The 11,709-nt window shown below is 40.8% G+C and overlaps 1 long non-coding RNA gene across 1 annotated transcript; it reads left to right on the plus strand.

Moving 5' to 3' along the window:
- Window positions 1–372: 372 nt before the first annotated feature.
- On the plus strand, window positions 373–4,178 carry LOC116915714. Its single transcript, XR_006643268.1, has 5 exons — window positions 373–1,627; window positions 1,742–1,859; window positions 1,920–2,073; window positions 2,129–3,880; window positions 3,988–4,178. It is a non-coding gene; the product is annotated as an uncharacterized LOC116915714 (long non-coding RNA).
- The last annotated feature ends 7,531 nt before the right edge of the window (window positions 4,179–11,709 follow it).

The raw sequence follows: 11,709 nt of genomic DNA on the forward strand, positions 1-11,709 counted from the left end.
CCTCGTCGAGCATAAACAGACGTCAGGTATACTTTTATTTGATTCTCATCATAGAGGAATGGTTTGAGAAATTAAATTCAAAGAAATGCTCCGGGTGATTCTCCAAATCATTCCGCAATGCTAACACCATTTGCCTTGGATGGATGAATTGTATTTATTTCGTGAACAAAACAAACTAGTCCGATAACCCTACATACATATAATTATACATTAGTTTCAATTGTAAACCAGGCCCTACATATTAAGTCTTGCATTTTTCTTTTCCGCCCAAAGTTCCAGTTTGTCTGCAACTCTTTTTACATGGGATGGTCAGTCGAGCAGTTGTTCACTCAACTGTTCATCCACGTGACCTTCCTAGTGCTGTGCCACTTCTGTTTGTTTCTTCAGTTTTTTTTCCTTTTAAACAGAACTCTCTTGTTAGAGGGCGGTAGTTTCCATGTTACCTTTCAGTAAAAGGAAAACTGTTATTAAATAGCATGACGGCAAAAAAAAAAATTATGGACAAGTACGCGCTAGTGTGTATTTAGGCGAACATACAAAAGATGCTGTTGCTGCTATTTAGCACCCGTATGTTTTGGTCAGTTCGCGACAAAAGGGTTCATCCGTATGGCCGCTCGGGTACATCCTTCTTTTAAAGGCCACGCAGACATGCATTCTCTTTCGGGTCAAAAGGCCACGTTTTAAAAGAGCGCAGAGATGAATGGCCAGTCCTTTCGAATCCGACACGACGACGGATGTGATGTGAACCATTCACCCAGAAAAGAACGAGCCAACGCGGATAGGATTTCAATATTCTTTTTGTCCAGTGAGAGCAAATGGGTCAACAGTCGATGACAATTGACAAAGAGCAGCATCGGCTAGCCTTAACAAACTGTGCAGTCATAGAAAAACGGAAACCGACAGTGGCTGTTATACTCAATGATCCAGCAGTGGCCGTCTGTTTCTCATTTTGACATGAATCGATGGATCTCGTAGCCGATTTTTCTTTTCTTTCATTCTTCTCGTGATCGATTCCGATGTTCGACAGGAATTCCTCCCAGTAATGGGCCAAACAGGCTCTACGCATTCATTGGCACAATAGAAAAAAACAGGAGTTGAATGATGTACTTCTTTGGCTCGAGTATTTGTGCGGAGAAGCGCCAAAAGAGCCCAGCAGGGGTAGGAGACTTCTTTCGGTTCACTATTAAGAGTCTTGTAAATACGCACCAGAGGGTGGTGCAAGGAAGAAATGTCCCTGAGCAGTAAAAAAGAAAGAAAACAACAAATGGTAGGCCAAGCAAAAGAGGCCTATCCTATTATGTGGGAGGACAGTTACCAGTCGTAGCGATACATTACGTAAGTGACGCCCGTGAAATCCGTCGAGTGTCGCTAGAGGCTGGTGGCCTCCAACACAAAGGGGAGGTTTCTTGCCTAATCAAACGGAACAACTTACATTTAAAAAAAAAAGAAAGAAGAAGAGGAAGTTGGACGAGGGCGTTTGCGAGCAGTATTGTAACACACAGCATAACATTAGCCCAACTGTTGTCGTCTATTAGCGAGCAAGCCTCCTCGATCGACAGTTGGATACACAAAAGACCTTCTTGTTGATCGACAAAGTCTTCCAGCCATCTGGAATTTAAAGGAAAATGTATAGCTAACAAATTCAATGAGCTATGCCCTGCCCATATTTCCAATTCGCTACATAACATTCTGGATTGAGCATCGACAGGCTGAGATGTCGTCATTTTTTTTTTTCTTCCAGTATAGGTAGACACATTCATGACTGTTTTCAACACTCGGATCGCCTGTGGCGCGTGCATCCGAGCGGACCAATTTTTCTAGCATCAATGAACTCGACGAGACGGAATAAACAAACCCCGGTGTGTTTTCTCTTTTTTTCTAAAACTTGAAAATCTACGTATATAATATAGAGTGTTCAGTATATATATAGGATTCGGTTCGTGACAAGGGCCGAAAGAAGACATCTTCAAACCTAAGATGACAAGATGGAGCGCCAGCTGTCACGAACTAGAAGCTCACGAAGATTCACACCCATTTTTTCGTTCTTTATAACATTTTGAATAAGGAGAACAGGTAGTACAAGCCAGTTTTTATTCTTTATTCCCTTCTTCATCTTCTTTTTTGTTAGTCTCCAACGTTGGGAGAAGAAAGGAAAAAGTGAGCGTCAAGAAATTTATTGCTGATGGGTGCAGCCGGATTATACGAAGATGTACGATACGTCGCAGGCCACTATGAGAAAAGAAGGCGCCAGGTCTTTGCCGTAGCCGACCGAATCTTTTCTTCCACATTTATATTGATTATGGCGAGCGTGGTACACCATGCGTAGCTACTACATGAGTTGCGTGCAACGTGCGGTGCTATAGCAAGAGGGCCGGAGGAAGAGGCAAGTAAGATAAGAAGGCAAATTATTATCAAAGAGAAGAGTGGCTAACAAATCTCGGCCGACTTTATCCGACTCTCCAAACTTTCAGCTTTAATAATGTCCACTATTTTCCAATAACGTCTGATCCTCGATTACAAGTACAATATCCTCAACTCGTATACACACAAACTCGAGAGGCAATAGAAGCCCACGCTTGACGCCGGCCCGTCCTTTCCTTTGATAGCCAGTAATAGGGGCGTTGAGCCAAACTTTGCTCGCCATCCATCCGACGAATGTATAGGCAAGACAAGTCAAAGGCTTCACTTTTATTATTTTCTCCTTCCTTTTGATTATAGCTGTGGCAATCGTTTCGCCTTCAACGGCGTTTGATTTGAACCAGCCACCGTCTTCCCAAGTAGAGTTAGCGCTATATATACACACGTCAGGCTTCTCTTTCTTCGTCGTGACGTACGAAGAGTTTTCCACTGTGCTCTATACGTCATAGATCAACCGTATATACGAAGTGTATAAGGATATAGCGCATTATGTTAGGCGGAGCACATTAAAGTGACCGGGTTCTATTTGGTGGGGGGTGGTTGCTAAAAACTGACTCTTTTTGATGTACAGTTCTTTTATTTTTCCGGGATTTTCCTCTGCGGCGTTATACTGCGCGTGATTTACATCGTCAACCAGAAAAAAAGGGAGACGACGAAATACTGACAAAAATCCTTCCACTAATTTACATAAGGCAATGGCAATGTCGTCGTCTCCATTAACGATAACCATCTGACAGTCACACAGGGCCAACCATAAAGATAAATCACAAGCGGCGACTATATTCTAGCAGCAACTCGTCGTCGTTCAACGAATAAATCATTTCTCTCTTCAAAAAAATAAGAAATGAAATAAGGAGAAGGAAAAGTGGCTGGTGCTTGATGATAGCTGCTTTTGACCCCGACTGATATGTCTCGTTCCCTTTCAAGAAACTTTTTTTCTGGAGATTTGTGACACAAAAATGCGGCAGTCGCCACAGGCTTTGGTCGAGAACACTTTCGGAGAAAGGCGGGCGGACGTAATAATTCGAGGTATGAAAGAACGGGAATCGATAACCGACCCTATCGAGCTGACAAATAAAAAACTATAAAAAAAAAGCTCAATTTTAAATGCTGTGGTTATCGGTCCCCCTTTTTTTTTTTATTGGATATTCGGTCCAATTGTTGTTTCTCTTTGAATATTTATCCTTGTGCCGACACGATCGGAACGCATATAGAATTACAACAGCCGCCCCCATCGAGAATGAAGGCCGGCTGGATTCATCGCGTGATCCTTCCTATATTTTTATTTTGAGGGGCTGTTAAAAATCGACGCCAAGCTGCGATATGTATACCACCTCTGGTGGGGGGAGAGAGATCAGTTTATTTTATTTTTTTGGAGCCGGTACCATTTGGGATCCTCCTCCTAAACGCCCACAATACGTAACACATCATTGCTCATTGTTAGTGGATGACGAAGTATCCGGTTTGTTTCGTTTTGTGCCACATTCCTGGAATTCTTCTGACACCGTTTTCTTTTGTTTTCTCGGGTTGCATCGTCGTGTTTGTTTCTCTTTGGATGTCACCCATCAGCGCAATATATTACAGACAAAACAACAAGCGTAGGTCTACGCGAACCCACTATGATTCGAGCATGACGCTGCATTTCAATGGAAACACTGGGAACCTCTTCGATGGCCTCTTCGTCCTGTATGTAAAGCAAAATAAAAAGGATGTTTTTAAAATTCATTGCACCTACGTGTAACGCTATTTGACCCATTTTTTAATAGACAACTCCTTTTCTCTAATTTGTACCATTAATTACGATGATTTTACTGATCCTGACATCGTCAGCTATTAACAATCCATAGTTCAGTAATTAAGGCAGCATCTCGAGATTCGTAGTTGGGGAGTTATTCAAATTCAAAGTAGTTGGGCAAATAGCACTTCAAGGGAAAACTAATATTTTATTTGAAATCAGCGTTTAATTTAGTTTATAACAGGCTTAGGTTTAATTGGATTCCTAAGTCAAAATGTTAAGCCCCAATTTTTGTTCAAAAAGTCGGGCTTATTTCATGTTTTTTTCAAATCTAAAAAAAAAAAAAAAAAGCAAACTACGCATGAATGTTATCCGAAATGAAACAAGGATCCCGAAAGTCAGTTTGATTTTTACTTTGGGCTTATAGTTTTTTGGTTTAAAAACAAAAAATTAATGTTGAAAACGGATATCCAAATGTGTTGCTCTAAACAGGCCCTTTTCTTCCGCTTATACAAAAACTACTGGTTTAACAAGAAAACAAATTCAATTTTCGAAACGAGCGTCAAATTCTGATTATAATGTGTAATTTTCATCGAATTCCAAGAGATGTCATTTTTGGCGGATTTTGACAAAAGTGGGAAGGCTATACCCTTCCCACTTTTTCAATTTTCGCTAAATTTTAGTTATATAAAAAAATACATCACTTCGATTCAAAATTGAACGAGGATCACGAAAATCGGTTTCATTTTTACGTGAGACTTGTAGTTTTTAAGTTATTCAGAATTTAAAAGTTGTTGCGCTCAAATCACTTGGATTGCGTTTTGTTTGAAAAACAAACATAAATCTAAAGCCTTTGCGTCCTGTATGCAAAATAAGGGGAATCTCCCTTTTTTTCTATTCATTGAGAAATATTGTCTTCTGATCAGAGACCCTCAATTTATTCCATTTCTGGAGGTAATGTCAGATTGAGCAACGAGCCTCACGGAGCGCAAACACAAAATACGAGCGCAGCAAACTTCTTGCATATGTATTCATGATTCCGAGTTACATCCAGCTGAATATCCACGCTCTCGACGCATACAAGAAAAGTTCAAAACAGTCAAAAACACGACGGAAAAAAAACAAAAACAAAAACAGGGAAATGTGTGCAGAACAATTTGTTATACATTTTAGATTGTGGCGCCATATCCAAGCTGTCATACGTATCTGCATATCTGACATTGCTCCGTGATTTTTCCCACTGTCCTTGCTGTGGAAAAATTCGGAACCTCCCCCTCTCTCTCTCTCTCTCCTCCATCCAACGCTAAAAAAAGAAAAAAAGAAAAAACTTTCGTTTTAGTTCAAAGCGAAGGCGACTTGTATAGAGACAAGACCTAGAGATAGGTTACAAACAATCTAAACATAGGCGGCCGTCCTCGTCGTGACTGGCCATAAAAGTGAATCAGTCGGGGGGGATCTCTCTGTTTCTCTTTAACAGCCGCTACGAATCGAAAGACAGAACCAACATAAAAAGAAGATAGTCAAAGAACAAAACAAAAAATGCCAATGCGGAATGCGTATATGTCTATAGCTAAAGATAAAAAGAAAAACGGTTGGTCAACGCCGGCCTTTCGACTATAAATCATATCGATTTTTATTTTGATATTCACCTGTTCTTTTTCTTTCTCAATATCTTGCGTATATCCTTGATTCCCTGTAAATAAACAGCAACCATCACGCGGTACCAAATGATTCCTCGATTGCGATGCACCTCCCTCATTCTCCGCGTGTGTGTATCGAAGCGTTCGTGTCGAGTCATCTTCTTTTTTTTTTACTCTTTTGCCGCCACAATCCCGGCGTGTCTTTTTTTCCTTTTTTTTCTGGCCTAAACGTGTCGGTGATGCGCTCCCCTGCTGCGGGATTCCAGCATGGTTTCGGGACCCCCCGATCCCCCACCCTCGACAAAAGAAAATGAAAATTGGATTTCCCGAAGGTAAAGGGAGAGAACGAATAAAAGAACAAGAAGAAGAAAATGCGTTCTGCGTAATACCTAATATTCAAATTACTGTTTGGGTTTGTGGGATCAAAGCATATCCCGAAAGACTGCAGGCTGGGAAAAGTTAAAAAATAAGAAAAGAAAAGGATAGTTACGGTATATATCCTATATCTATTATTCACCGTTGGCCTGCATCTTGGTCATTAGATATTCAAAAGAAATCCAATGAAGAAACTGCCAAAGAGAAAACTCCAAGGACGTCAAGAGAGAAATAAACAAGAGACATAAAACACGGTCCAGCCAAAAGGAAATCAATGTCTCGGCTAACGTAATATCGCGTGATTGACAAATTGGCCGTTTATAAGCAAATGGTTATTGCCGACACAGTTTGGCCATTCCGCGCTTATATTTTGGCCAGTTTCCTTTCACGGCGCGTATATGTACGTGCATATATAGATACACTATACGTGTATAATAGCCAACATTGTTAAAATCTACAGTAAAAAGAGAAGACAAAATTTGAACATCATTCTAACGCGCATTTCTATTGAAAGACACGAGACCCTCTTTGATTTTCTATTAAGATGTAAAAATGGCACCGGGTGAAATGAAATGCATTATGGATCGCCTTTATTCCTAAAGGCTCAGCAGAGTGCTATTCTTCCCCTATGGGAATATGTTAAACGTCTGTTGCATTAAATTTATATGGAGCTTTCATTTGATAGACCACACCTTGGGCCGCGATTCAATTATATACCGTCCAACTTTAACGCAGACAATATCATTAAAATTTCCGTAAACCTTCAAGTTTCCGGTTCATTTTTGCCGTTGTTTCCTCCATTTATTTATTATTTTTTTCGTTTCGAGATGAGAGAATCAGGCCGCTATGAAATTAATTGTACCGCCAAAGCGGGGCAGCGAAGGTTAAAGGCGCTCTAATAGCGCCCAGTTTGTGCAATCACGATGGTATTGTGTGCGTTCAACCGCTAAAGTAGATGCGCAAAATGAAAACAAATGGGAAATGAGAATAGTAAGTCAAGCAGAAGCCCATAGGCCTTTTACATCGTCTTTCTCGCTCCGCTTTCGATTCATCATCTATTTTCTATTATTCTGTATGTATATGCGCGATTCTCCCCCTTTTTTTTATGGCCTCCTCTATTAAAGAGATTTCTTGATACCGTAAGCTCCTTATCGTTAATTTAAGATCATTTCCCTGTGGGACGGTGTGCGCACGGGTTTAATAATTCCATTCAGGCAAATAAGCTAGAAGCAGCAATAATAAGAAATAGGACAAAAAAAATGAAAACAAGCAGGAAAAAAAAAACCAAAAAAACAAAATGGAAAGTCTTTTTATCTAAAAGATTTCCCTCTTTCAATGTAAAGTATACATTGATGTCGGAAATGAGATAGAAGAATTTATTTCGATATGATTTCTTTATGCTGTTTTCTTTCTATACCTTTTGTCTCGCCCTGTTTTTTCTTCCCGATAGCGGCGGGCGCCTCCCGTATCAAAAATCTTCAACCCGTTTCTACATATTTTGTTGTTCCTTTTTTCCTTCATCCGCTCTACTGTCGCATTTATTATTTTGCGCCTGTCTCATTGATGACTAATTTTGCACGGACGGCCACACTCGAGCCCCGATTTCAATGGAAAATGCCTCGGCGCCCTTCTCCTTCACCTGGGCAAACTGGCACAAAAGATGCAAGGGCAGTTTCACCAGGTGAATAAACTGTAGACAGAAGGGAAAATGATGTTCTGCGAAACAGCACACACAAAAGGATTGAGGGGAACTTTTATGAAAAGAAAAAGAAAAAAAAGGCCCGACATTGAAAAGAAATGAGGGCTGCAGGTGAGCATCTCTCTCAATTTGAAAGTGAGCGCTGAATTGGAAGAGGTGAGGAAGACCGGATTTTTTTTTCTTTTTTTCCGCTGGCCGCGGCGTATTAGCGACAGTTTTGTGTGACAAGCTCGAGGGTAATTACCATGACAAGCCCTTGATAGAGGAAAGGGGGGAAAGAAAAAAAGAGGCCATCCAAAAAAGAATTGGGTGGCTCCTTTCATCGTCCTTGCTGTGCTCCGGCTGGTTTCGTGTGTGTGCGTGTTTACATGTTGCTTGTTTGTTTGGCCTTCGCTATCGATCGGAATGCGTCCCTCCGCTTTGCCAGTACTTAGTTCTTTACTCTCTCAAATGTCGATTTGCCTTTTCATAGGATTCATCAGAGCGGTGCGGTGAATCGTGACCTTATACCGATGACCCCTCAGCGGAAGAACAAGAACAACATCAACAACCATTTTCTATTCAAATTCTTTTCTCTATGTGAATTTCTTATTATTTTTCATTTACAGTATTTGTTTATTTATTTATTTTTTTGCTGTCTTATTCCCTTTTAGACTGTAAATAACATTGCAACATCAAGACAAACTTGTACTATTTGGACGTTGCTGCGTCGTGATCGGAACAAGAGCCGGTTGTTATAAGTTTGCCAGCTCCCTGCATCGCAAATCAGTCGAGCATTTACATTTTCAATTTTTGATTTGAATGGGTGAATAGAAACGCGGGGAAAATGCGAAGATGAGTCGTTTATTTTGGTAAGATAATTGTTTTACTCGTTAGTCCACCATTGTGCGCCGTTACGGGGTTGTTTCTATGGGGCAAACGAGAGGAATTATGAAAATCGTTCGCATTATCGACATGACTACATTTTCGAATTGGTATAACCTCCACGCAATAGGGAAGAATAGGATCATCAAGTGGTTTTGCCCCTTCAATAAACTATCGAGTTCACAATGAAGCCTCCATAAACAGGTCTGCTTGTAACGTTTCGTTTTCTTTTTTTTATTTCCTTTTGTCCCGTTTCCTGAGAGCAAAATGGTTTAAAAGGCAAAAAGGCCTTAAAGGAAGTAAAAGAAAAAAAAAAAAGAAAGAAAGACGATCGCCTCGTCGGATGGATCCCCCCCTCCTCTTCGCTTTCTAGAGAAATCAAACATGCAATCGTATCCCGCCCCCGAGTAGTCAATAAATTAGTCTTTTGATCACGGTAAAAATACCGGCCATGAAGGTCCATCCATCATCTTATGATTGGCCCATACAATCTATACTCCTCCCCGGCTTCAGTATTTCTCTGTGTGTGTGTGTGTGTGTGTTTATTTCCGTGTGTAATAATAGTAGGAACGCTTAGTATTGGGGGGTAGGATTGGTGATCTATTGCCAGTTTTGACTATGGATGGGCTTGAGCGCTAGTGACTCCTGGTGGGCCGGCCGCGTACTACGACACAGCAGGAGGCGGATCACCTTGGCGTTTACAGTCTACACACACAAGTGTGTGTACATGTCTGTGCGGAGTCATGCACAATGTACAACTTAAGAGTACACACAGAAAACACGGCCCTACGCATATCTTCCTCCCACCTTTTCAAACAAAAACAAAAAATAAGAGGGAAATCCTAATAATGATGATTAACAAAACAGGTACTCTTATGCATTTCTTCCCAATTTCTTTTACGTTTGTTTTCTTTTCTCTTTCTCCCCCTTTTGCTAAACTAATAATAATCCCCAAGATTTCTGAATAATTAGAGAGAAAGACGACCCTCAATTTGATGGGACTCTCTTTATAATCACCTCTATATAAGAGCCAACGGAGAAAACTATATGGGAGAAAAGAAATGGTGTGTAACCAATCGGCTCCAGGACGTTGGAACCTATGCAAATGTTTTCACCCATAGCTCGTTCTTTTTCTTTTTTTTTTCTCCACTATCCCGGTAAATGTTGTACCTTCATCCCGCCTCTCGCTAAAGATTTTTTTCCTTTTTTTTTTTTTTTTTCTTACAAAAAATACTCCCATCCCCCCCTTATTCCACCTCTTCTTATTCATCCTCAGCCTCCTTTTTTCGATACATATGCATAGACACTAAAGAGGAGATGACCGAGACCGGCTCCTCTTTTGACTCGATGGCGAACAAAACGAAACACGAAGCGAAACAAAAGGGCAAAACGACGCCACGATGAACGCCGGAGAAATAAAGTTTTGTGCCGAACGCTCGGAGCGTATCGACCGATGAAGGTAAAGGCCATTTCGAGTCGCATCTTTCCCCTATTTAATATGCACACCATTTAAACTGAAATTGCTGGTCGTTAGATTCACGCCTTGTGTTAGTTGCGCTATACAAGCCGGTTACACACGGACGCAAACACGCAAACAAGAGCGCAGGCTCCGACCCTTTTCTTTCGTCTTTTTTCCATAGATGGAGGCGTCGATATTATATATATTGACTCTATATATAACCGTTCGACCATCAGGGTTATTTCCCTTTAAAAAAAAATAATAACAAGAAAACATCAGGCCTAAAAGGGGACTAGAAAATGAGTAAAAGAACGAAACACATCAAAAGACGTGAGCTTCGATCAACAATCGATCTCGCACGCCTCCAGCGTTTTATTATATAACAGCCTCACATAAATAAATTCACTCTCGCCTCTATTTTCTGGGCCTTTTCTTCTCGATAAGGCTGAATTGATAAAACAGTTGACGCGCCGCTTACTCAAAGTTGACTTTGGAAAGTTTGAAAAAAAAAAAAAAAAAATTTTACTCCTTTGAACCGCCAAGTTTTCAAATGGTAGGTCATTATAATTATACAATGCATCGTCGTTCAGTCAGCTACCCTTCTATTCCCTGAATCGGGAGTCGCCCTGTTTTTTCCCCTAACTTGTAGTTTAGAATTTTTCCCCTTTTACTTCATCTTCATTTAAATAACGCATACGGAAAACGAGATCAAAGTGCTATGTGCGTGGTTATACAGATAACACAACGGTGATGCTGTCGCTGCTCTGATTGCTGTTGCGCTTGCCCGCCATTAAATAAACGAAGACTCGTGTTTAAAACATCGAAGGGCTTAAATGGGAAAATATACAGAAACAAATATTCTTTCGAAAGGCGGCCAGTAGAGTCGATCTAATAACAAAAGAAGACACGATATGATAAAGAGACGCTGAGAAAATAAGAATCGTCTACACAGGAAATGTTCTTTTTTTTTCGTTATTCAACGTGATCCAGTGTAACCATCGACAAGATGAGACCGTAACGCAACACCAGCGTGACCGTCCAACTTCTGGCGCGATTGTCAAACCGAAACAAGATGGAGAATGGACGACGGCACTTTTCGTGCTGTAACACTCCCTGTCCGTGTAAAGGAGGAGGGGACTAAAAAAGGAATAGAAATAAAACAAAACAAAACAAAAATATGACAAAAAGAAAAAGAAAAATCATAAAAGGAAACGAAACGAATCTCGATGGATGCTGATGAGGTTTCCGTAATGCCGTGCGACCGCAGTGCTGTAACGTCATCGTCGTCATCATCGTTTCCATCAGATTACCACCAACTGTCCCAGCAACACTCCATCACTCATTTTCTTCTTCGTGTCTCTTTCTCTTTCTCTCTTTCTTTTTTTCTATTATAGGTGCCCACCCCCATTTACGGACAGTCGGAAACAAGGCGTCGCTGTGTGATGTATTAAGTTCTCGCCAATGGTGAGAGTCGTCGCGGGCGGTTCTTGGACGCGACCATCATACACATACGTACAAG

Source organism: Daphnia magna, linkage group LG2 (genome assembly GCF_020631705.1).
Source record: "Daphnia magna isolate NIES linkage group LG2, ASM2063170v1.1, whole genome shotgun sequence".
NCBI lineage: Eukaryota > Metazoa > Arthropoda > Branchiopoda > Diplostraca > Daphniidae > Daphnia > Daphnia magna.